A 26,896-nucleotide genomic window follows, 5' to 3' on the forward strand; every position below is an offset into this window, starting at 1 on the left:
TGCAACGGGTTTGGGTTTTGGTTTTTATACAAAACCAAGAGCCAACATCATTCTCAATGGAGAGAGGCTGAAAGTATTCCCCCTGAGAACTGAAACAGGACAAAGGTACTCTTTATCACCACTTCTATTTAAAATCGTGCTGAAAGTCCAAGCTAGAACAATAAGGCATGAAAAAGAAATAAAGGGCATTCGAGTTGGAAAGGAAGAAGTAAAATTACCGCTATTTACAGAAGATAGGACCCTATACACAAAGAACCTCAAAGATTTCACAAGAAACTACTGAAACTAATAGAATCAGCAGAGTACCAGGATACAAGATCAACTTACAAAAATCAATTTGACTCCTTCACACCAACAAAGAGAACTTTGAAAAGGAAATCCGGAAAACAATACCATTTATAATAGTTCCTAAAAAAGATAAAATAGGAATAAAACTAACCAGTGACATAAAAGACCTATACAAAGAAAACTACAAAACACTGCTGCAGTAAAACAAAAGACTTACATAAATGGAAAAACTTACCATGCTCATGGATAGGAAGACTCAACATTGTGAAAATGGCAATTCCACCCAAAGTGATCTACAGATATAATGCAATACTGATTTAAATACCAACAGCTTTCTTTAACAAGATGGAAAAAAATAATCATCAACTTTATATGGAAAGGAAAGAGGCCCCAGATAAGTAAGGCACCATTCAAGAAAAAGAACATAGGGGGCCTCACACCACCTGATCTCAAAACCTACTATACAGCCACAGTAGTCAAAACAGCCTAGTACTGGTACAATGTCAGACACGTAGACAAATGGAACAGAATAGAGAATCCCAATGTAAATCCATCCATCCATCAACAGCTGATCTTTGACAAAGGACCAAAGTTCATTAAATGGGGAAAAGAGAATCTTTTTAACAAATGGAGCTAACAAAACTGATGTCCCAACTATAAAAAAAAAAAGAAAGAAAAAGAAACAGCACCCATATCTCACACCATACACAAAAACTAACACACAATGGATCAAAGGCCTATGTATAAAACCTAAAACTATAAAGATCATAGAAGAAAAATTAGAGACAATGCTAGGGGCCCTAACACATGGCATAAATAAAATACGAACCATAATTAACAATGCATAAACACAAGATAAACTAGATAACTGGGAGCTCCCAAAAATTAAACACTTATACTCATCAAAAGACTTCACCAAAAGAGTAAAAAGAGACCTACAGACTGGGAAAAAAAATTTTGGTCACAACATATCCGATAAGGGCCTAATCTCTACAATACTTCAACACCTCAACAACAAAAAGAAAAATAATCCAATTAAAAAATGATTGAAGGATATGAAATGTACACTTCACTAAAGACGACACTCAAGGAGCAGCTGGTAGATTCGACACTTGTTCACAATAGCAAAAAGATGGAAACAACCTAAATGCCATCAACAGACGAATGGATAAACAAACTATGGTACATGCACACAATGAAGTACTATGCAATGATAAAGAACAATGATAAACCTGCGAAGCATCTCACAACATGGATGAATCTGGAAGCATTATACTGAGTGAAGTCAATCACAAAAGGACAAATACTGTATGAGACCACTACTATAAAAACTCTTGAAAAGGTTTACACACAAAAAGAAACAATCTTTCATGGTTACAAAGGAGGGAAGGGGTGGAGACGGAAAAACACTAAATAGACAATAGAAAAGTGGTAACTACGGTGAAGGGGGTAAGACAGTACACGATACTCGGAAGACAGCACAACTTGACCAAGGCAAGCGCCATAAACACATCCAAACACCTTGAGGGACGGAGTTACTGGGGCTGAGGGCTGGGGGCCATGGTCTCAGAGGACATCTAGGTCAATTGGCATAACATAGTTCATGAAGAAAATGCTCTACATCCTGCTCTGGTGAGTAGCAGGGTAGCATCTGGGATCTTAAAATCTTGCAAGTGGCCATCTAAGATAAATCTATTGATCCCATCATGTTTAGAGCAAAGGAGAATGAAGACAACCAAAGACAGAAGGAAAATATTAGCCCAAAGGACTAATGGATCTCATGAACCACAGCCTCCACCAGTCTGAGTCTAGAAGAACTACTTGGTGCCCGGCTACCACCATCGACCTCTCTAACAGAGATCACAACAGAGGGTTCTGCACGGAGTGGGAGAAAAATATAGAACAAAATTCAAATTCACAAAAAAGAGACCCGACTTGCTGGTCTGACAGAGACTGGAGAGTCCCCGAGACCATGGCCCCTGGACACCCTTCCAACTCAGAACTGGAACAACTCCCAAAGTCCACCCTTCAGCCAAAGATTAGACAGGCCTACAACACAAATAATACCACATGTGAGGAAATGAGGAACGTACCTCTTAGTTCAATCAAGTATATGAGACCAAATGGGCAACAACTGTCCAAGAGCAAAGATAAGAAGGCAGAAAGGTACAGAAAAACTGGACAAACAGGCACAGGGAACACAAGGTGGAAATGGGAGAGTGCTGACGCATTGCGGGGATTGGAACCAATGTCACAAAAGAATTTGTGTACAAATTTTTGAATGAGAAACTAATTTGTGCTGTAAACTTTCACCTAAAACACAATTTAAAAAAGCTTTTTAAGTCCTATACCTTCTGCAATAAGAAATTTAATTGCAAGAGATAAACACCAGGCTGTTCCTGCTGAAGAAAGAATACAGGTAGTAAAATCAATGCAGTCCAGTTTACACACTACTTGTCTGGCAGAAATAGATACGCTGGTGAGCCAGCCAGTTTGCAGGATTTTTTCCTTCTTACATCTACAGCCGTCATCTCTTGTACTCATAAACCCCACTGGATCTAAGACATGTGGGTGAGCGCCAGGGAGCTCCGCAGTGTTCCAAGGTTCTTGGTGAGTCAACAAACAGAGGCTTTCCCCCAGAATCAATTCATCAATCATTCAAGGAGATGCCATGCCTGTCCTCTAACTCACTTTCAGTAGCTAGTAAATAACTGGTACTTCGTCAAGATGTACACTAATTTGTGCCCAAATTTACACCACTTCCAAAAGCATCTGCAATTCTGTTGATACAACAGACGTGTAAATATGATTCTGCCAGCAATGATTTCATGCCATGGCTTATGTTTCAACATTCCATTTGAGTTCAACAATTCATTTTGGGGAGTTTTAAGAGCTTCTTTCTCGAGGGTGATATATTAGAGACAACGGGTAGGACTAAAGAGAGTCATTTATAAGTAATTTTTTGGTTGCTGACGGACTTTAGGGGCTGACCTTAACTGACTGTAATGGAAGTTTAGTTGTTTTTTGTTTTTTTCCTCCTTGCAAATAGAAGTAAATGTCAGCCTTAAGAAGTTCATTTGCTCTCTAGGAAAGCTAAGGTGCTTTTTTTTTTTTAAATGTGGCAGATTAATGTGATGATAAAAATGTCACTTAAAAAAGAATCTGTCAGTACATCTAAAAAGCCAGCCACACAGAGATGAAGACAAGGAAGAAAGGATTCCCTCACCAAGGGGGAAAATGTTATAAGCCTGCTCAATAGATGCAGCAATAGCAGAGAGGAAATGGCACGTCACGAACAGAAGTCCTCTTCAGTACATTGTGTTGCTGTTGTTAGGTGCTGTCGAGTTGACTCCAACTCATAGTGACCCTATAGGACAGAGCAGAACTGCCCCATAGGGTTTTCAAGGCTGTAATCTTTACGAAAGCAGGCTGCCACATCTTTCTCCCGTGGAGCGGCTGGTGGGTTTACACCACCAATCATTCACTTAGCAGCCAATAGTTTAACCATTGTGCCACCAGGGCTCCTTACAGGAAGTATACAGGCAATAAAATAAATTGCACAATTGTTTTAGGAGAACTGTTTCCAGTAAAAACTTTTTTTATTGTTGTTAGTTGCTGTCAATTTGATTCCTACTCATGGTGACCCGATGTGTGCAGACTAGAACTGCTCCATAGGGTTTCAAGGCTGTGACCTTTTGGAAGCAGATCTCCAGGTCTTTCTTCCGAGGCACCTCTGGGTGATTTCAAACTGCCAACTGTGTAGCCAGTAGTTGGGCACTTTACTGTTTTTAAGGAGAGATTGCCTTTACACATTATAACCGGCACTGCTAAATCCATTCCCTTCCCTTACTCAGTTGGAGGCCACCGTTATCTCTTTCCTCTACTTCCTTGGTCCAAAGCCCTTTCCCTTTCATGGCTCCATCCACTGGCAAACCTATAGCTACAGGCCTGCTGTCCATCAAGCAGAAGGAGGTACCTGATAGTTGAATAGCAAAGCCCTGAAGAACAGGCATTTGACGGAAAGGAGACAACTTTTAATTCACATTACTGAAGCAGGAGAGACAAACAAAATCAACCTATGGGAAATGCTTCTAAATAAAAGAAGAGAGTCTTCCAGGTAGCACCCCCACAAAAGGGAAGTCCATAAAACATCGCCACAGCAAAAGAGAGTATGCAGTGGCAGTGAAGGGTGTACAGTGCGTATGTGCCAAAGGCATAAACAAAATTAATTCATTTTCAAGGAAAGCTATGTATCTCCTGAATTGTCAGCATCTCTTTCTATAAGTACATGATCAATCAGAAAGAGAAAGTGCTAAAGAACTAAAAAAAACCCAAAAACAAAAACAATGAGTATGATGAAGGCAGCACATACGCCTGTACCTGAAGCAATTTGCTGTCAGCGACTGAAGGTAACCTATAGCGACATCAGCTCTGACACACCATATAAACAGTTCGTCATCACTTTAACCAATGTTTACTTAATTCCTACTCTGCCAGGCCCCAAGGATACAAGAGTCAGCAAGGCAGAGACTGTTCCTGCCCTCATGAAGCTCACACTGCAGTAGGAGAAGAGACAATCAAATAATTACACAAATACAAATGCAAACTATGGTAAGTGCTATGATGATAAAATCCAGGGCATTTTAGAAATATAACAGAGAACTCATTAGTGGGGGTCCTCCTGACAAAGTGATGCCTGGGCTGAGATCTGAAAATGGAAAAGAAATGAAGAGTCATACAGGTAGTCGGTGGAGTTCCCTGGATGGTACAAATGGTTAAGCACTTGGCTACCAACTGGAAGGCTGGTGGTTGGAATCCACCCACAGGTGCCTCCTAAGGAAAGCCTGGCAATCTACATCCGAAAAATCAGCCACTGAAAACCCTTTGGAGCACACTGCTACTCTGACACACATGGAGTCTCCACAAGTCAGAGTCAACTCAATGGCAAATGGATTGCTAGGCAGCACTGACCAAGCATTACAGATGGCCATGGTGTTCTTCCTGCCAAAGCACGGAGTAGCCAGCTGGAGTCTGGAGGTCTGCCTGCGCTTCCACTCTGCAGTGCGTGTTACTGTAAGTCCTGGGCCTGAACCTTCCCAAGCCCATTTCCTCATCTGTCAAATGAGAGTATCAATACCTGTCACAGAGAAAGCTTAACAATAATCAGCCCTCAGTGAATATTAGCCATGATGAGAGAGTGAGCCAGGGATTGTGAGGTACTTTCACACCTTGTTACTACTTCAGAGAATTGTCCTCTATTTACAGACAGGTCCCTGTGCTTGTCGTGTTTGATAAATATGAAATCCATCAGCTTCATTCTTCTCAAAGGCTAATGTCTTAGGCAGGGTTCACTAGAGAAGTAAAACCAGTGAAACATATAAATACATAGACTTATATCAAGGAAATGGTTCATGTGGTTTTAGAGGCTGGAAATCCCCAAGTCTATAGGTCAGGCTTCTCCTGACTCATGTAGCTGAAGGAACTGGCAAACACAAGATCGGCGGGTCAGACAGCAGGACTCTGGCTCACAGGCTGCACAGGCTGACAAATCCCAAGATCAGCAGGTAAGCTGCTAGCTCAACCCAAGAAACAGAGGTCAGACGAAGAGGAGCCAGCTCTAGGATCCAGAGCAAGCAAAAGCCAACCAGCTTTGCCAGAAAGTCCACCTATATTAGATGCAGGCAACCCCTCCAAGGAAATGCCCTTTCAATGGATTGGCTGTTCATAACAAATCTCATGGAGAGGTGATTACATTATATGGGATCTCATTATGGAGGGGATTACATCATTACATAGCTATCAAACTACATCATAACCTGTCAAACCACTGCAAATCATGGCCCAGACAAGTTGACATACAACTTTAACCATCACAGCTACTTTTGCTCCCTTGACAAAATCTCTAGTTAAAAGAACATCTTCAAGAGAGGCCCCAAAACCATATGGAAACAACCAAACATTTGTAGCCACTATTTTGAGGTTCAAATGGGATAGACCAGTACAACAGCAAGTCCCTTAGAAGGTGCCAGAATGGCTGCCTGAACATATATCCCAGTTGGCCTGGAATAGTTCCAGATTATATCTGCTGTACTGTTGTAATTTCTAGCAGACCCCCTCTCATTCTCCAAGTGTCCTGGTTGGGACAGTGGTAAATATGGTCACCCTGGGAACGGGGGCCATTCCCTCTCCACTCCCCTTCCATGGGCAGGGTCAACAGGAGCTTGCAGCTGCCAAAAAAAAAAAAACCCCATGCTGCTATCAGCCCAGTAAGCTGGGCCCTGGGGCTTTCACAAGACGAAGGTTTCAGTCCTGTCAGTGCTTCAAATTACTCTGAGATGTGAGCTGCTCTGTCCACATTTCCCAGGCCAAGGTAACTTGGAAAGTTTTATAAATGGCATGGAGAGGTACCTGACAACACTTGAACTGTAGCCTCTTGTTCCTTCCAATGAAGTACATTTCATTTTGCCCAAATCTGTCACCTTTTCTTTGGTCATTTTCTTCTCTTTTTACCTTGCCCCTCTTTCACTTTTAATCTTGGTTTTCCTTTTTTGGAATCTCCATCTCCCTCAAAAGGCTGCTCTTTGTCCTCCAGTGTTTCAGCTGTTTACTTACCATTTCTTACAGAAAATACCCATGCAAGGGTCAAGTTTCTTTTAGTTATCAACAAGCCAGAGCTGGTTTTACAATGAAGGCTACGTGTCCTCTGAGGCCTAGACTAAAAGTTCCCAAATAATCTTTGGGAACTGGTTTAAACCAGGCAGCTAAGTCCAAAAGACAAGGTTCTCCCCAGCCATTTCTACCTGTGTGATTAAGCATAAGACTGAGACAACAAAAAAGAAAAATCACCTAAAATTCCAACACCCATAATCCCATGGTTATTAATCCAGATGCTACTTTTATTAGGATTCGTAAATATTTTGCTTTTAGAAACAGTATTATATTATTTCTTACATTGCTCCAGATCTTCCTGTTGTGCCTATTGTCATCAAAAAAAAAAAAAAAAACAGACTTCTGAAAAGGAGCTTGAGTACTGAATAATTGGTGTTAGGTGCCATCGAGTCAGTCCCGGCTCATAGTACAGTTAGCCCCCAGTAGCCAAGAAACGGAGCCCTGGTGGTGTGGTTAAAAGCCACGGCTACTGACCAAAAGTTGGCAGTTCAGATCCACCAGCCACTCCTTCAAAATTCTATGGGGCAGTTCTACCCTGTCCTATAGGGTCACTATGATCTAGCATTGACTCGACGGCAAAGGGTTTTGGCTTGGTTTTTAGTTTATCAAAGAAATAGACTATTATACATATTGAAATAACCTCTTATTAATGCTGGAGCCCTGGTGGCACAGTGGATAAGACCTATGGCTGCTAACCGAAAAGGATGGCAGTTCGAATCTACCAGCTGCTCCTTGGAAACCCTATAGGGCGATTCTACTTGCCCTGTAGGGTCACTATGAATTGGAATCGACTCGATGGCAACGGGTTTGGTTTGGTTTTTTGTTATTAAAATTTATCACATGGAGATGTTAAGCATTTTGGTATGCTTGCTTCTAATCTTTTCTCTATACAATTATCACTCATTCATACATACATATACACACCCATATGGTTTGGGAGCAAAATTGCAATTATTCTACAGATAATGTCCCAATCACAACGATTTCTTATTGCTACTTTACAACTGGGAAAGCCCAAATAAGATGTTCACAATTTGCTGAAGACTCAGGATCCTAAGAGTCTGCGTTCATGGTGTCAGGGTTAGAAAGAGGGCTCCCTGACGCGTTGGCAGAAGTTACAGAGCTCCCCCACAGACGCCCTGGAAGGAGAAGCTCGTCTAATGCCACCACTGCTTGGAACTGGGCAGCTCCTACTCCAGCAACAGAAAGCAGGTTTCTACCCCACTCACCCCAGTTTGTACAGGCATCCACACCCTACACAGTGCTGACCAACCCCCACACCTGAGAGTCCCGGTTAGACGAAGTGCAGCTGCAAGACCAAGTCATTAAAAGAAAGATTTGCAGCCTTGGTTGCAAATTGTAATAACTTCCCCAGCTCCCAGCTGCCGTCAAGTTCGTTCCAACCCATGGAGACCACACGTGTGTCGCTGTAGAACTGTGCTGCATAGTGTTTGTGATGGCTGATTTTTGGAAGAAGATTGCCAGGCCTTTCTTCCAAGGTACCTCTGAGTGGGCTCACACCACCAACCTTGCAGCTGGCAGACTAGCATGTGACAAGCGGGTTAATCATTCCTACCACCCAGGGACTACTGTAATCACTTAGGAGCTTTGAACAGCTGACCCTACATCCTAACCTGAGAGATCCTGATTTACTTGGTCCTCCTTGTGGACTGGGCAGGAGGAGTTCTGAGACTCCCCAGGTGATTTTAGTTTTCAATCAAGGTTGAGAACCACTGATTTCAAAGCTGATTTAAAGATGTCCCACTCATCCATCAACTATGCAAACTTGTCTAGAAGCAAAGTGGAGGCTGCCTATTTCAGCATTTTGATCTATTATCAGGCTCCTTAGAAATTCTGGCAACAAATATTCATTTGCATGCTAATGGGAATAAATCAGTGTTACAATGTAGAATAGCGTAAGCAGTACCTGGATGCAGCCCAGTGTCCTCCGTCCAGAATGCTGACATGGCAGCAGCTGCCATACTCTTGGCAGTTACGAAAATCGTTTATTTTCTAAGCAATTTAATTGCAGCTTTTGCATCCGTTATGCACCCTGTTTAGAAAATTTTCCTTAAACTGGTTGACTATATGACTAGTTTTCCCGTTTTTTATGTCATATTACTAAAAATGTGAGAAACATAATTATAATAATGTGGTTTGCCAATACTCACATTTTTGAGAGAAAAACTAGTTTCCTTGCACTTTCAACTTCCCACCCGCAACACGTGAGCATACTTTTCAATAACAAAATGGCACAGATGTCAGCTAGAAAAGAGGTTTTTCCAGGGGACACAAAGAGTTAAATGAAAGCCCACCCAGCATCCTGCCCCCTGCTGCAGAGGGAGGATGCTGGCCATTCTCCCCATTGAATGGCTCTTCCTCCTCCCTTCTCTGAGCTGGGAGGAGAGCCAGTAGACTCCCAGCACACCTACAATCCTGATCATGAACATCACAAAACCCTGCTCACAAAGTAGACTTTTGGAAAACAAAATTTCTTTATTCACGAGTTTGGCTCTTACCACTGCATTGTGTCTCTTTTTATTTATTTATTTTTTTTTTGGTAGGCATCCTGCATGTTCCGTTGCTTGTTCACTTAGTGCTTTCCAGAGAGATAGACAGGTACACACAGAGAAAACGGCACAAATACATGAGAAAGAGCTGAAATCTGTATATCCGGTTTTACAATGATATTGTCAATAAGAGCATGTATTCTCCATCTTTTCGAGTAGCAGGTAATTTATCTAGACTACTTCAATTTGTTAAGGATTGAATTGTGTCCCTCCCAAAAATATGTGTTCTAAATTTTAACCTCTATGCCTGTGGTGATAATGCCAGTTAGGAATGGGGTATCTTTTTTATGTTAATGAGACAGGATTATTGTTGTTAGCTGCCCTCCAGTCGGTTCTGACTCATAGCGACCCTAGGCTCATAGTGACCCTACGCACAACAGAACAGAACGAAACACTGCCCAGTCTTGCACCATTTTTACAATCGTTATTATGCTTGAGCTCACTATTGCAGCCACTGTGTCAATCCACCTCTTTGAGGGTCTTCCTTTCCTCTGCTGACCCTGTACATTGCCAAGCATGATATCCTTCTCCAGGGACTGATCCCTCCTGATAACATGTCCAAAGTATGTAAGATGCAGTCTCACCATCCTTGCTTCTAAGGACCATTCTGGTTGTACTTCTTCCAAGACAGATTCGTTCATTCTCTTCACAGTCCACGGTATATTCAATATTCTTTGCCAATACCACAATTCGAAGGCATCAATTCTTCTTTGGTCTTCCTTATTCATGGTCCAGCTTTCACATGCATATGATGCAATTGAAAAGACCATGGCTTGGGTCAGGTACACCTTAGTCTTCAACGTGACATCTTTGCTTTTCAACACTTTAAAGAGGTCCTTTGCAGCAGATTTACCCAATGCAATGCATCATTTGATTTCTTGACTGCTGCTTCCATGGATGTTGATTGTGGACCCAAGTAAAATAAAATCCTTGACAACTTCAATCTTTTCTCTGTTTATCATGATGTTGCTCATTGGCCCAGTTGTGTGTATTTTTGTTTTCTTTATGTTGAGGTGCAATCCATAGTGAAGGCTGTGGTCTTTGATCTTCATCAGTGAGTACTTCAAGTTCTTTTCACTTTCAGCAAGCACGGCTGTATCATTTGCATAACACAGGTTTTTAATAAGTCTTTCTCCAATCTTGATGCTCCATTCTTCTTCATATAGTCCAGCTTCTCGGATTATTTGCTCAGCATACAGATTGAATAGGTATGGTGAAGGGATACAACCGGACGCATACCTTTCCTAACTTTAAACCAATCAGTAATAGGATTATAGGATTAGTGAGATATAAAAGAGATTAAACAAGCAAAAGAGCAAGGAGAGATGGGGAAAGATGGACACAGCCACATGGAGATCTCCAAGGAACCAAGAAACAGAGGCAGAAGCGGCATGGACCATCCCCCAGAGCTGATAGAGTAAATCTTTCCCTCGAGTAGGGCCCTGAATTTAGGCTGTGAGAAAATTAATTTGTTTGTTAAAGCCATCCACTTGTGGCATTTATGTTATGGCAGCACTAGAAAACTAAGACAGAAGTACAGCCAAAATGCTCCCTAGAAGCAAGGATGGTGAAACTTTGTCTCTTACTTTGGACATGTTATCCAGAGAAATCAATCCCTGGAAAAGTATATCACGCTTGGTAAAGTAAAGGATCAATGGAAAACTCTCAACGAGATGGCCTGGCACAGTGGCTGCAACAATGGGTTCAAACACACATAGCAATGACTGCGAGGATGGTGCAATGTTTCATTCTGCCATACCTAAGGTAATTTTGAGCCGGAGTTGACTCAAAAGCACCTTAACAACAATCTCAAGGACAGCTAGCTACTGTAATACAGTGATTTATTAGTCACATTTCAAATTAATATCCTAAAACTAGTTTAAAGCTTCATCTCCAAACTTTCTTGCCCTCCCACGCAGTCTGATTCTGGGAAGTCTGTTTATGGAACTAGAGTTTGTGGAGGGTCATGCTGGCTGCTCTGTGGAGCACAGTTTGGAAGGAGAGTCAAGAGTAGAAGCAGAGAATTAAATTAGGAGCAATTGCACAGTCTAGGTATGAGATGATGACGTTTGAACTATAGCGGCAGCAGTTATGACAGAAACATACAAATAGGTTCAAGACAAATTAAGTATCATAGGATACTTAAAATGGGGTGGTACCTAAATTCTTGATTTCAGCAATAAAACAAGTATCAACCATTATAAATACAGCAGGTTTGTTGCCTAATAATCAATTTATTAAGCTTCCCCTAGGTCCATTAAATTAAAAACTGAGCATAAGGGAATCAAATACAAAAAATCACACGGAATTTTGAATGGGCCGAAAAATACAAATATGTGAGTTAGTGGGTCTATGAAAAGTGATACACATAGGAGGAGATAATCTAAACTATAACAAGGTATGAGCTTTTACTTACAACTTGGCTACAGATCTAAATGTCTCCAAGTACTGATCCCTGGAGATATTTTCCCAAAGAAATACTTAGATTAAAACAATCATTGAAGCACTGAACATCACAGAATGAATACTGAACATAAAATTTAAGGTTACATACATTCCAAATGACACAGGAAGCGTCAAAAGAAGATGGAAGGAATACACAAAGTCATTGTACCAAAAACAATCGGTCAACATTCAACCATTTCAGGAGGCAGCATATGATCAGGAACTGATGGTACTGAAGGAAGAAGTCCAAGCTGCACTGAAGGCACTGGCGAAAAACAAAGCTCCAGGAATTGATGGAATACCAACCGAGATGTTTCAACAAACAGATGCAACGCTGGAGAGGATCATTCACCTATGCCAAGAAATTGGGAAGACAGCTACCTCGCCAACTGACTGGAAGAGATTCATATTTATGCTATTCCCAAGAAAAGTGAACCAACTGAATATGGAAATCACTGAACAATATCATTAATATCAGATGCAAGTAAAATTTTGCTGAAGATCATTCAAAAGCAGCTACAGCAGTATATCTACAGGGAACTTCCAGAAATTCAAGCCAGATTCAGAAGAGGATGTAGAACTAGGGATATCACTGTTGATGTCAGATGGATCCTGGCTGAAAGCAAAGAGTACCAGAAAGATGTTTACCAGCGTTTATTGACCATGCAAAGGCATTCAGCTGCGTAGACCATAACAAGTTATGGATAACATTGGGAAGAATGGGAATTCCAGAACGCTTAATTCTGCTCATGACGAAACTGTACATAGATCAAGAGGCAGTTGTTCAGACAGAACAAGGGGATACTGCATGGTTTAAAGTCAGGAAAGGTGTGCATCAGGGTCATACCCTTTCAGCATACCTACTCAATCTGTATGCTGAGCAAATAACCCAAGAAGCTGGATTATATAAAGAAGAATGGGACATCAGAATTGACAGACTCATTAACGACCTATGTTATGCAGATGATACAACCTTGCTTGCTGAAAGTGAACAGAACTTGAAGCACTAACTGATGAAGATTAAAGACTATAGCCTTCAGTATGGATTACACCCAAACATAAAGAAAACAAAAACCCTCACAACTGAACCTATAAGCAACATCATGATAAATAGAGAAATAAGTGAGGTTATCAAGGATTTCATTTCACTTGGATCCATAAGCAACATCTATGGAAGCAGCAGTCAAGAAATCAAAAGACGCATTTAAAGTGTTAATAAAGCAAAGATGTCACCTTGAAGACTAAGGTGCACCTGACCCAAGCCATGGTATTTTCAATAGTCTCATACTCACGCAAAAGCTGGAAAATGAATAAGGAAGACCAAAGAAGAAGTCACGTGTTGGAATTGTGGTGTTGGTGAAGAATATTTAATACACCATGGACTGTCAAAAGAACGAACAAATCTGTCTTGGAAGAAGTACGACCAAAATGCTCCATAGAAGCAAGGATGTCAGGACTATGTCTCACATACTCCGGACATGTTATCAGGAGGGATCAGTCCCTGGAGAAGGACATCATGTTTGGCAAAGTAGAGGGTCAGCGAAAAAGAGGAAGACCCTCAATGAGATGGATTGACACAGTGGCTGCCAACAATGGGCTCAAGCATGACAACGCCTGTGAAGATGGTGGAGGACCAGGCAGTGTTTCGTTCTGTTGTACATAGAATGGCTATGAGTCAGAACCGACTTGATAGCACCTAATGACAACAACGATACACATCCTAATAACTATTCCAGCACACCATATACAAAATTTAACTCAAAATGGATCAATGGCCTAAATATAAGAGCAAAAACCATACAATTCTTAGAAGGAAACACAGAAGTAAATCTTCACAACCCTGGATTTTGCAGTGGATTCTTTGTGACACCAAAAGCATAGGCCACAAAGAAATTTCAGAAAAAGTGAACTTCACCAAAATTAAAAACTCTGATGCATCGAAGACACTACCAAGGAAACGAAAAGACAGCTTACAGAATTTACAAATCACATATATGATAAGGGTCTAGTATCCAGAACCTATGAAGAATACTTACAATTCAACAACAAAAAGAAAAACAACCCAGTTAAAAAATGGGAAAGGACTTGAATAGACACTTCCCCTAAGAAGATATACAAATGGCCAACAAGCATAGGAAAAGATGTTCAACATCATTAGTAATCAGGGAAATGTAAATCGAAACCACAATGAGCTACCACTTCACACACTAGATGGCTACAATAATTTTTTTTTTTTAAAAGGAAAAGGACAAGTGTTAGTTATGACATGGAAAAATCGGAAGCTTTGTACATTGCTGATAGGAATGTGAAATGGTTTAGCCACCATGGAAAATAATTTGGTGGTTCTGCAAAAGTTAAACAAAGAATTTTCATATAATCCCACAATTCTAGTCCTAGGTATATGTTCAAAAGAACTAAAAACAGCTACTCAAATAAGTACATGTACACACATATTCACTGTAGCACTATTTACAATAACCAGAAGGAAACAGTCCAAATGTCCACTAACAGATTAATTATAAACTGAGATATATACATACAATGGAATATTAAACCAAACCAAACCCGTTGCCACTGAGTCAATTCCGACTCATAGTGGCCCTGTAGAATGGAGTAGAACTGTCCCACGAGGTTTCCAAAGCTGTTTACAGAGTAGAACTGTCCCATACGGTTTCCAAGGAGTAGCTGGTAGATACGAGCTGCCCACCTCTTGGTGAGCAGCCATAGCTCTTAACCACTGTACCGCCAGGGCTCCTTATAGAAGTAGATTGCCATATCTTTCTCCTGTGGAGCAGCTGTGAGTTTGAACTGCTGACCTTTCAGTTAGCAACCAAGCACATAACCGCTGAGTCACCATGGCTCCTTTATGGAATATTAGTCAGCCATAAAAAGAAATGAAGTACTGATATATGCTGCAAAGTTGATGAACCTCCAAAATATTATGCTAAGTGAAAGAAGTCAGACACAAAAGGCCACATATTACATGATTCCATTTATATGAAATACCTAGAATAGACAAATCTATAGACACAAATTGGTGGTTACAGGGGTGGAGGGTGGGATAGGAAAATCTGCTTAATCGGTACAGGGGCTTATTTGGAGTGATGGAAATATTCTGGAACGAGTCAGAGGCGGTGGTTTGTTGCACAACATTGTGAATGTACTAAATGCCACTGAATTGTTTACTTGAAAATGACTGATTTTATATATTAATGTGAATTTCATCTCAATAAATTACTTTTCTTTTAAAAAAGTAATAAGGATTAGGAGGATTTGAAGAAGCCACCCAGTCCTCTCTCTCACCAGTACCCTTCACACTCCAGGCAGTCTCAGCTTGAACACCTCTGTGTAAGGATGGCCAACTGGCTACAGTTGGGAAAACTACACTCCAATGATGGGCTATTCAAACTCTTTTTAAAAAATCCTTTTTGATGTAAGTGCAAAGTATGTCATTCTCTAACATCTACTCATTCATTGCTTCTACTTCCGCCTTCCAAAAAGATACACTGAAAAAAAAAATCAAATTTCTCTTCCTCCAAAAGCCTTCCAATATTTAAGAACAGCCATCTCAAGCGTCCCTGACACTTTATTCTCCAGGTTATGTATCGCCAGCCCTTTCATATGACAAGGTTTCCAGCCCTGTTAACATGTTGGTTGCTTCCAGATACACTCTGCGCAAGGTATACGTACACAGTCGGTGACCCCTAAAAGGGTTTTCTGGGGTGAAACAAGGTTTACTACTTTTCAAGTGTAACTCCTAATAGAACTCAGAGAACCGATTAACCATCAAACAGTACATGCTAAAAATGCAAGAGACAGGCTGAGAGGTGTTGTACACGTTTAGCTATTAAGAGTTCGTAAGTATCTTTTGCAAGTCTGGCAGATTCAAAATGATAGACGGAAGAGTAAATGGGAAGTTATGAAGTAAAGATGGTGAGTGCAGACCTGTGTTCTCAAACTTTAACGTGTAGACGAATCACCAGGGGCTCTTGTTAAAATGCAGACTGATTCAGCTATGGGGTGGGAAGATGAGACTGCTATTCTCACAAGCACCCAGGCGATGCCTATGCAGCTGGTACAGGGACCACACTTTAAGTAGCCAGGGTGTAGATTATTACCAAGAGATACCCAGGCAACAGCCATACTGTAAATCCCCAACAAGCTTGAAGAAATGTTTTAAATATACGTTGAAGTAAACTTGAGCCATGTATATTGCTATATATTTTCGTTTATTTTTTTTTAAAGATCTACCAGATATATGGTGGCTCTTCTGGGGGCAAAAACATCTATTGCCATGATACAAGGAAGGGATTTCAAAATGGCATGTCTCTGAAAGAAGCACATTTCCATTTTCTGTCCCAAAGTGAGAAATGCTAAAAAGCAGTATACCTTGAGTCCTCCGTAAAGCTGAGAATGTGTACATACGGACCTAGCGATTGCAATGTTACCTACCTCACACTCTTGCCCAGTTGTGTTTATCACACCTTTCTGCATTAGACATGGAATAACTTAGCTGATAAGCTTGTTGAAATGTATTCAGACAAAGGAAGCTCTTACAAAACTATTAATACTTACCACTATATACCCACATCTGGACCTTGACACCATCCGTAATAAAATCCCCAAATCTATTACTGTGCACTGACATGCAAATATATATGTATTTTAAAAAGAACAGAAATTTTTCTTTGAAAAAATGGAGGTCTTATACTTAATGGTCTGACTGAGACTAGAGGAATCCCAGCAGTCATGGTCCCCAAACCTTCTGTTGGCCCAGGACAGAAACCATTCCCGAAGACAACTCATCAGACATGGAAGGGACTAGACAGTGGGTAGGAGAGAGATGCTGATGAAGAGTGAGCTATTTATATCAGGTGGACACTTGAGGCTGTGTTGGCATCTCCTGTCTGGAGGGGGGATGGGAGGATAGAGAGAGTTGGAAGCTGGCAAAACGGTCATGAAAGGAGAGACTGGAAGGGCTCACTCATTAGGGGCAGAGCAAGTGGGAGTATGGAGTAAGGTGTATATAAACTTATATGTGACAGTCTGACTTGATTTGTAAACATTCACTTGAAGCTCAATAAAAGTTAATTAAAAAAAAAAGTACAGGGATCCAGGCATGGCTTGACCCAGGGGATTGACTGATGTCTTCAAGTCTCTGCCCCTCTTGCTATCTTTCCCCTACGTTGGCTTTATTTCTGGTAGTCTATTTCTAAGTGGCAGTAAAAAATGCCCATTTCCGTCTTAAATGCTAACAAGCGGCCATCTAAGATGCATCAATTGGTCTCAACCCACCTGGAGCAAAGGAGAATGAAGAACACCAAGGTCACACGATAACTAAGAGCCCAAGAGACAGAAAGGGCCACATGAACCAGAGACCTACATCATCCTGAGACCAGAAGAACTAGTTGGTGCCCCCCCACAACCAATGACTGCCCTCACAGGGAACACAACAGAGAACCCCTGAGGGAGCAGGAGATCAGTGGGATGCAGACCCCAAATTCTCACAAAAAGACCAGACTTAATGGTCTGACTGAGACTAGAGGAATCCCGGTGGTCATGGTCCCCAAACCTTCTGTTGGCCCAGGACAGGAACCATTCCCGAAGACAACTCATCAGACATGAAAGGGACTGGACAGTGGGTAGGAGAGAGATGCTGATGAAGAGTGAGCTATTTGTATCAGGTGGACACTTGAGACTGTGATGGCATCTCCTGTCTGGAGGGGGGATGGAAGGATAGAGAGAGTTGGAAGCTGGCAAAATTGTCACGAGAGAGTGGAAGGGCTGACTCATTAGGGGGAGAGCGAGTGGGAGTACGGAGTAAGGTGTATATAAACTTACAAGTGACAGTTTGACTTGATTTGTAAACGTTCACTTGAAGCTCAATAAAAGTTAATAAAAAATACATTAAATTAAAAAATGCCAAAAAAAAAAAAAATGGAGGTCTTTACAAAACACATACAAAGAAAAAATATGGGACAAACAAAATCTGGGAAAATATATAAAGGACTGTGATATCGATTAGATTATTGTTTTTTAAAGAGTGAAGATGAAATTAAATTACAGAATTTATATTACTACTCAGTATATCGTTGTTGTTATGTGCCATCAAATCGATTCCGACTCATAGCTTTCCTATGTACCACAGAACGAAACACTGCCTGGTCCTGCGCCATGCTCACAATCAAATACTCAGTAGAGTACAATTAAAAAATACCTTAAAGATTAAGGATTAGAAATTGAAATTAAAGACAAATTTAAGAAAGTTAAAAAGCTGAAGTAAGTGTTTTGTAGAAACTGCTGTCAAAAAGCAGGTAACTACTTTCAAGGAAAGGATGTGCTCTATATATATATATATATATATATATATATATATATATATATACATATATATAAATCAAACCCATTGCAGTCGAGTCAATTCCAACTCCTAGCAACCCTATAGGACAGCGTAGAACTGCTCCACAGGGTTTCCAAGGAGCGGCTGGTGGATTTGAACTGCCAACCTTTTGCTTAGCAGCTGTAGCTCACCGTAGCTCTTAACTACTGAGCTACCAGGACTCTATATGTGTGTGTATACATATATGGTTTCTATATATAGAAACCCTGGTGGCCATAGTGGTTAAGCACCATAGCTGCTAACCAAAAAGGTCAGCAGCTCAAATCCACCAGGTGCTCCTTGGAAACCCTATGGGGCAGCTCTACTCTGTCCTATTGGGTCGCTATGAGTCTGAATCAACTTGACAGCAACGAATTAGTTAACGCGTGAAAAAAAAAAAATGATATATATATATAAATTAAGGCAGAAAAATTCAGGCAGTAGAAGACATTTTAATCAATATTTTTAGATACAGGTATAAGCAAATTACTGATCTTAGTTAAGAAACAAAGGTAGAAGAATGGAGAATATTATATAATATGGTTGAAAACTAGTAATATAGTAAAATCGACAACAATTCTTGGGGCCCCATACTGGGGTACATACGAAGGTCACAGTCAATCTGTGATGGTTGGTTGGTAGCTGCTGCCGTCTAATAGGAAAGTTGACTTAAATGTCTCGGGACCATTATCATGCCCAAAGCTAGATGATGCACTGTGAAATGCTGTTCATCATGTGGAGATGCTCATTTATCTTCCAAAAGGCTGAACTCAAACATTACCTTCTATTAGATCTTCTTCTACCTACAACAAAAAGTTAGCAATTATCGTGAACTGATATGAAATAAATCTAACATTTATCAGTCACGTCCAATAAAGTATGAACTTCCAGGCAGGAAATATGTCTAATTCATCTGATACCAGGTAAGCCCACATGGATATCTACTGAGGGACAGAGTGAATAAGGCTGGAAGTCAGAGGTCAGTGATGACGCAGGCTAGTGGCTGTGCTTTGCTGTGTTCCTCCAACCACTGTTTAAGGAGCTGCCTTTTGCTGCTCATGGTGAGCGATGGCTCTGAGGCCTCCCCAGTTTTGCAGCTTTATTGCTAAGCCACCCAAACTAATTCTCCTTTCAAATTTATCCTCCTCGAACTTATAAACATGCAAACAACCAGGCATTATACAAATATCCTTGGCCCAGCAGGCTCATCCAAGCAGAAAGTGGAGACAAGTGGAATGGTCACCTTTTCTCCATGACTCTGGTGAAAATCTCAGCTCCCATCCTTCCTGTTTTTCATGAGCCAATGCAGAATGGTCCAAAAGCACTTCTCATGGACCCCTGAAACAAGTACCTCCACTTCCTACTTTTCATGCCTATTAGGTGTTGCAAAGGACCACCAGGGTTAGAGTTCATTCTGTACTTATTGTGTTTTTTCAAAAATGATGGTCCGACGTAAATAACGCACACATACATATAACGTGCATACTGCACTTAGGAAAATAATGCACAATGGGGTTGCACAGTTGGCAAAAAACCTATAACGCATGTGTTAATTGTGTAAAAATACGGTAAGTATTTTGGTCTTTAAAAATAAATTGTCAAATTATCTCTTTGACAAGACCATGTGGCATATTTAGATACATTTAGAATGTGTTACTTTGTAAAAGGTATTTCTGAACCTAGACTAAAAAGTTAGGTGATTTTCTTTTTTTCCAAATTATCTTTGATTTCAATTGGTTGGGGAAAAGGTCTTAAACTTGTCAAATCTGTTATTCTCAGACATTTCATTTTCTTTCTCTTTCTAAAGAAAGCAGTTCTAAGTCATAGTCCCATAGTGCGTTTATACAGTTATCTCTTGCTTCTGAGGATCAACTACTGAAGGCAAAATTTTGCACTAATCTTCGTACTTAATATTTCCTGGCTGTTTAAAGTTCTGGATTTTTCTTTTTTTTTTTTTCTAAATTAATACACTTTATAATCATTTTTTAAATTGTACTTTAGATGAAGGTTTACAGAACAAACTAGCTTCTCATTAAACAGTACACACATTGTTTTATAACATTGTCAACACTCTCCCTTCTCGACCTTGAGTTCCCTATTACCAGCTTTCCTGTCCCCTCCTGTGTTTTAGTCCTTGCCCCAGGGCTGGTGTGCCCCTTTAGTCTCCTTTCATTTTATGGGGCTGTCTAATCTTTGGTTGAAGGGTGAACCTCAAGAGTGACTTCATCAGTGAGTTAAAAGTGTGTCTGGGGACCAGCTTCTTGAGGTCTGGATTTTTCTGCTGTAACTTTTCAACTTTGTTTGTCAGAGTGACTAAACAGAGAATTTGCTCCTCTCCTTTGGGATTATTGTTAGGTCAAATTTTCTCATGACTTCTAACCTCAGTGAATGAGTTTCGTCTCTTCTTTCTTTTTTCCTTCTTTTTGACTGGTTAGTCTCTCCAGAGCAACATTCCTTTGCTCTAATTCAAGTGCTCTGCAGAAATCCGCTCATAATCTTTGCTTCTCCTTTGGGGTCTGCCTACTCTTTTGGCTTATAAACTTGCCATCTTCACTTTTGATTAGGTCATCAAAAGGCCTGTAATCCTGAATCTTCCCACACATATTGTTTATTTTGGGATTACCACAATGTCTTTCCATAGTTTAAATCACAGATTAGTAAGAAGAACTGAATTGTAGATTGCCCACAGGAATTTGTGAGAGCTGGAATTTACTAGCATTAACGCAACACTAAAGAAAACACAAACAGACTGCTAAATATCAATTATGAGAACTTAGGTCAAATCTATTGATTGTTTTCACAAAGGAACATCCTGGTGAATAACCAAACCCATTGCCTTCGAGTTGATTCTGACTCACAGCAATCCCTTAGGACAGAGCAGAACTGCCACATAGGTTTCCAAGGAGAGGCTGGTGGATTCAAACTGCCAACCTTTTGGTTAGCAGCTGAACACTTAACCACTGTGCCACCAGAGGTCTTCAGATAGATAAAGATCTCTTTATTTCTTCCTTCTAGCCAATGAACACAAAAATACCTAAATGCCTCTCAGTGCAGGAATCTGCTGGCAGTTACAGCCCACAGGTGCTAAATTAAACACCCCCTCACGCCCTACTCAACAATCAGACAGTAATGTTTTATGAAGCTTAAAAATGTACCTCAGCCTGAAAAAGTTGGGAACAGTGCTTGGGAAGAAGACAACATATTGTTGTTTCTTGTTTTCAAGCACGGAGTATTATTTCCCAACCCAGGCTGCTAAAGAAGGGATGTGGTTATACAGAAAGTAGATTTAGGTTTGCAATCTTGTAATCTAACCCACCAAACATGTAAAATGCCAAAAACACACCGACTTAAAAGAACAAAGCTAAACCACTCCTACTTTCATAAGGTTGCCACCCTAGACATACAGGTAAAGTTTCAATTTGATTATGCCTAGATGGAGTCACTATAGGGCAGTTCTACTCTGTCCTGTAGGGTTGCTATGAGTTGGAATCGACTCAACAGCAACAAGTTTTTTTTTTGTTTTTTTTTTTTTTGGTTTACATGGAATCACAATGGTCATGGTAGACCATCACTTATTCTAGCTAAATTCATAGAAATATCTCTGGTATTATTTTAATGTCTTAATTTTAGTTCCATTGTCTTTTTCTCTATGAGTCAGAATCTACTTGACAGCAATGGGTTTGGTTTTTGGTTGTCTTTCTCTCAGTGTGCTTCATACCTCCAAAGAAAGATTTTTACATAAATTCCCTGCCTTTCTCCCTTCCTTTTTCCCTTCCTTCCTCCTTCCCCCTCTTTCTCGCTCTCATTCATTCGAGTATTTAACAATTATTTAGCAACTATTATGTCCCAAGAGTCCTTGGGTAGTGCAAACCATTAAAGTGCTTGGCCCCTAACCAATAGTCTACAGGTTCAAGTCCACCCACTGCCATCTCAGAAGAAGGGCCCAGCAATCTACTTATGGAAAAATCAACACTGAAAACCCTATGGAGCACAGTTATACTGACACACATGGGGATACCATGAGTTGAGTCGACTTGACAACAACTGGTTTCAGATCATGTTTTAGGTATGGTTCTAAGCACTGGGACGACTGAGCTGATCAAGCCATAGTTCCTGCTCTCAAAGGCTTACGGTCTAGAGGGGGAGGCAGAAATTTAGAGAAATCACCTACAATTCAATGCAATAAGAACTCTACTAGAAATAAGGACGGATCAGAGAAAGTATGGAAGTGGGGGAGGTGAGGGTGGGACATTGGGTGGGTAGGTGGTTGATGGACATTTCAGCTGGGTTCTGATGTTTGATTTTACCTGAAAAAGAAGAGGAAGGGAACCCTAGACAGAGGAAATAACAAAAAGCATAGACTTGTGAAGGGGAAGCTGTTCAGTGTGGCTTGGGGATGGTGGGGTGGTTAGAGGCAAAAGAGGCAGAGGTCTGGCTGTGACGAGTCTGGGGTTCAGATGTCAATGTTGAGTTTTAGAAGGTGGGCACTTCTCCCAGATCTTTATGTGGTTGTTCCTTTACACCATTCAGGCCCCGTCCCAGCAGCAACTCCTCTTAGTTCTTGCCACTCCATCCCTTGTCTCCAGCCCACCTCCATCCTATGATACTTTATTTTTCATCATAATACTTATCCAATCAGGAGTCAAGATTTATTTATTTGCCTGCTTGTTTTCTCTCAGTCTCCCCATTAGAAGAGATCTTCAATGCAGGGAGGGATTTTGCTTTATTCGCAGTCACATCCCAGCACCCGAAGCTTAGTAGGCATCAGATTCATTTGTTAAATGAATGAAGAGTTCTTGACCTACTTCTGAATTGTTACATCTTCTATTACCTTTTCTTTCTTGGCCTAAATAAAAGTTATTCCTATAGTCTTCCTTATATTTTCAACCTTCAATTCTTTTTTTGTACTGTTCTTCTCCAGGCAAAATGACCTGTTCATTTTCCTCAGAAGGGACAACACTGGTAGATTAGACATACTGAGGGTATCCCAACTTCTATTTAACACATCAGCTTCCCCTCCCTAACTGTTCTCACAAAGGTGTCTCCTAGACCTACTCAGGGGTAAAGAGCGCAGAACTGGAGTAGGGAAGCTGGAGGCATCCCAAGGGCCCCTGCAGGAAGACAAAAGACAACACCAGGGCGGGAAGGTGGGAGGGGGAACCAGGCAAATCGAATGCACTCTGTGCAGCATTCTGGAAGAAGAGAAATAAAAGGCGCCTATTCAAAAGATACTATGAGGCAGTTCTACTCTGTCCTATAGGGTCGCTATAAGTCAGAATCGACTCAACAGCATTGGTCGTTCCGTTCAACAGATAAGACGCCCGCTGGCACAAAGTTTAAGTACTCAGCTACTAACCGAAAAGTCAACGGTTCAAACTCATCAGCAACTCTGCAGAAGGAAAGACCTGACCATCTGCTCCCATAAAGATTACAGCCTAGATAACCCTATGGAGCAGTTCTAGTCTATCATATAGGGTCACTATGAGCCAAAATCGATTCAATGGCATACAACAACATTCAACAGAGAAGCAATCATTTCTGAGTTGGGGAACAGTTCAGCATTCCCACTGGGAGATTTTCCCTTGGGAGCTTCCCAAGGCTCTGGGTCCCTAACTGAAAAAACCCAGAGACAGTCTCCCCTTACAGATAAACCAGGCTACACCAATGCAGAAAATCAAAGAGTACTATTGTAATTTATGAATATATTCCAAGGTTATATATTTTTTTAAATACTGAAGCATTTCATGACACAAATATTCAGCTTGGATCCACAGTTTTAGCTAATCATATTTTCTTCTTTTATGATTATGAAGTCAGTAGGCCCTGTTTGTATTTATATAGCTGGCTTTTCTGAGTACATTGCTTTATGCCTATTAATTTCAATTTGTTTATAATTACATACTTTTCCAAATTCCTGAGACTATTTTCAAATTGAATCCACTGATGAATTTAATGCTTACCTCTCTAGCCTTCACTAAATCATTAAAAATACAAATAATGCCGAATCAAGGGCTAATCCTGTGGTATTCATTCAACAATCCCCCCAACTCTTGAATGATGTCATTACTCTTTGGGAATAACCCCCAGCCACTGTACACTGTAAAAACTGCCTCTCGGAAATTTATCCAGTTTCTAGGTGATATCATATGTGGGAATGTCACGTCACTCTTTGAACCTCAGTTTCTTCATCTATAAATGAAATTAGGTCAGATGTTTTCTATTATTACAATCATCAGACAATAACTGACACATTTATCTCCGCAGAACTAACATAAAAATTATCACACTACTTGTTTTACTGTGATTTCTAGCATTATTTCCAACAAGCAGTTATCAGTTTCAAAAGGATTCCCCTGTTACATTTCCCTTTCCATCATTCTGCCAGAAAGAGTCAATGAGAGGCTGCATTTGTGGAGTAAACACTTTGCCAGGTGCTGTGCGACGTATTTCACATACATATCTCATTTCTCACAACTCTGTGAAGTGGATATCATTACACCATGTTCAGAAATGAGAGACGGAGACACCAGATCACACAATCAGTAGGTAGGAGAACCCAGACCTGTTTGAACCAAGCCTTTTCTCTTATCAAGTAGGTTGTTCTGCCTTAAATTAGAGGCAGCTTAAGGGGTGGGCCATCTGGAAAGCTGCCCAGGGCACCAAGCAGTAAAAGACACTAAAATATCACTGGAATGAATCAAAATTCTAGTGCCCATTACCTGATGTTCCCACATACAGTGCTGTACAAAGTTGGTGATGTAAACGTTCTCCTTTCTTCCTTAAGGAAAAACGCTCTTGGAGTTGCCACCCCAATTCTGTTGAGTACTAATTACAAGCAGGTCCAGCAACTGTCGCCCCCGCTGACCCTGAGAGCAGCCACCTGGCAGTTACCTGAGCTTGACGGTGACAATTAGCTAAATTCTGAAACCAAAAAATACATGGTGTGGGGCGATGTATCATTTAAACTTCTAATACGACATCAAAAAAGCTCTGTGGTTTAGAAGATAACATAAGAAGAGTAACATAAAACTTAAGGGGAAAAAAAAAAAAGAAGTCTAGAGAGTGGGAACTTCTAAAAACAGTGTGAAAAAGACTTTAACGTATCTGTACAGGTTATCGCTACCACTAATTACTAATACTATCCAGGTACAAATATCTGAAAAACATAAAACGGAAAACAATTCCAAATAAGTTAAAATGCCTTGTTACTTAAAGTACATGTAATCTTTTTTCTGAATTTGAACGCACGGAAAAAAGTATATACATTTTATTGATTTAAAAAAAATCAGTTTCTTCCCACCTTCACTAAATAAACGTGAATGCCTATTAAAAAATATCAGTGTGAAGGGGACACTGCTTATTTGCAAAGAGGCCCCACTGCCAAAAAAAGAAAAGAATGACACCATTAACAAGTGGAAGCTGGAAACTAAAGACGTCACTTTTAAGTCAAAACCTTTACTACATACATATTAAAGCAATTTTAAGGAAGCTGTAGGATAAGTCACACTTGATAATCTGGCTCCAGGTCATATTGTTGAACCTGCAAAATGTATCAGGATTGGGGCCTCCAAATTAAGATTAATTCTTTAACTTTTTGATGGCACAGATTGGACCCTGAGCCTTTTATAATTTTACATGATTAACAAGATACTTCAGAATGTATAGCATTATCAGAGGTCCGTCGAATCCACAAAATATGGGGAAATTCCTGTAGTACTAGATGGTCAGCAATAATGTCCTGTAGGCATGGACTCCAGCATTATTATTATAAGACCCAAGGGGACTTCTCAATAATCATATTCAAATACACATTTTTTAAGTACAGACATTTCCAGAAAAACTCATTGCTGGTATAAATATTTAGTGCTTATGTATCCAAGACTCCTGTAAATTCCTATTCTAAAAGACTTGTATGCAGTCCCTCTTTCTCTCTAGGTGTGAAATCTAAACCCAGACTGTAATAGCTGGAATAATATAACAAAGTATGGAAAGGAAAACAACGAAGGTGTAAGTCATAAAATGGAGTGGCCAAGTAATAAAGGAACAGAGGTTCTTGGAGAAGTGTGATATGTAAGTTTAAAGAAAATATTGCAAATCTCAAGAGTACACAAGAAGGAAAAATGAGGCTCTATTTTAAGCTTACTCCAATAATACAACAGATGTAAGCTCCATGTGGGAAATATCTTTAAAATATCTTCATTTCCAGTGTCCAGTCTGGTGGCAACAACACAGTATATGCTCAATAAAAATTTGGTGATGTAGAGAATAAGTGAAAAGACAAATGAAAAGAGTACCTTGTTATGGATCAAATTGTGTCCCCAAAAAGATATGCTGAAGTCCTAACCCCTGGTACCTACGAATGTGATCTTGTTAGGTTCGAATAGGGTCCCTGAAGATATTATCAGTTAATATGAGGTCATACTGGAGTAGGATTGGTCCTAATACCACCTGAGATGTATCATAAAAGAGAAAACAAGCACACACGGAGAGCTAGACAAATGAAGGATGACCATGTGACTAGACGCAGCTGTAAGTCAAGGGATGC

General features: G+C 40.4%; 1 protein-coding gene across 4 annotated transcripts in view; it reads right to left on the reverse strand.

Annotated features, from left to right (window-relative positions):
• MAP3K5 (mitogen-activated protein kinase kinase kinase 5) overlaps positions 1-26,896 on the reverse strand; it is a 237,533-nt gene that overhangs the window by 168,350 nt on the left and 42,287 nt on the right. The gene's annotated exons all lie outside the window — the stretch shown is intronic.

This window comes from Loxodonta africana, chromosome 1 (genome assembly GCF_030014295.1).
Source record: "Loxodonta africana isolate mLoxAfr1 chromosome 1, mLoxAfr1.hap2, whole genome shotgun sequence".
Classification (NCBI taxonomy): domain Eukaryota; kingdom Metazoa; phylum Chordata; class Mammalia; order Proboscidea; family Elephantidae; genus Loxodonta; species Loxodonta africana.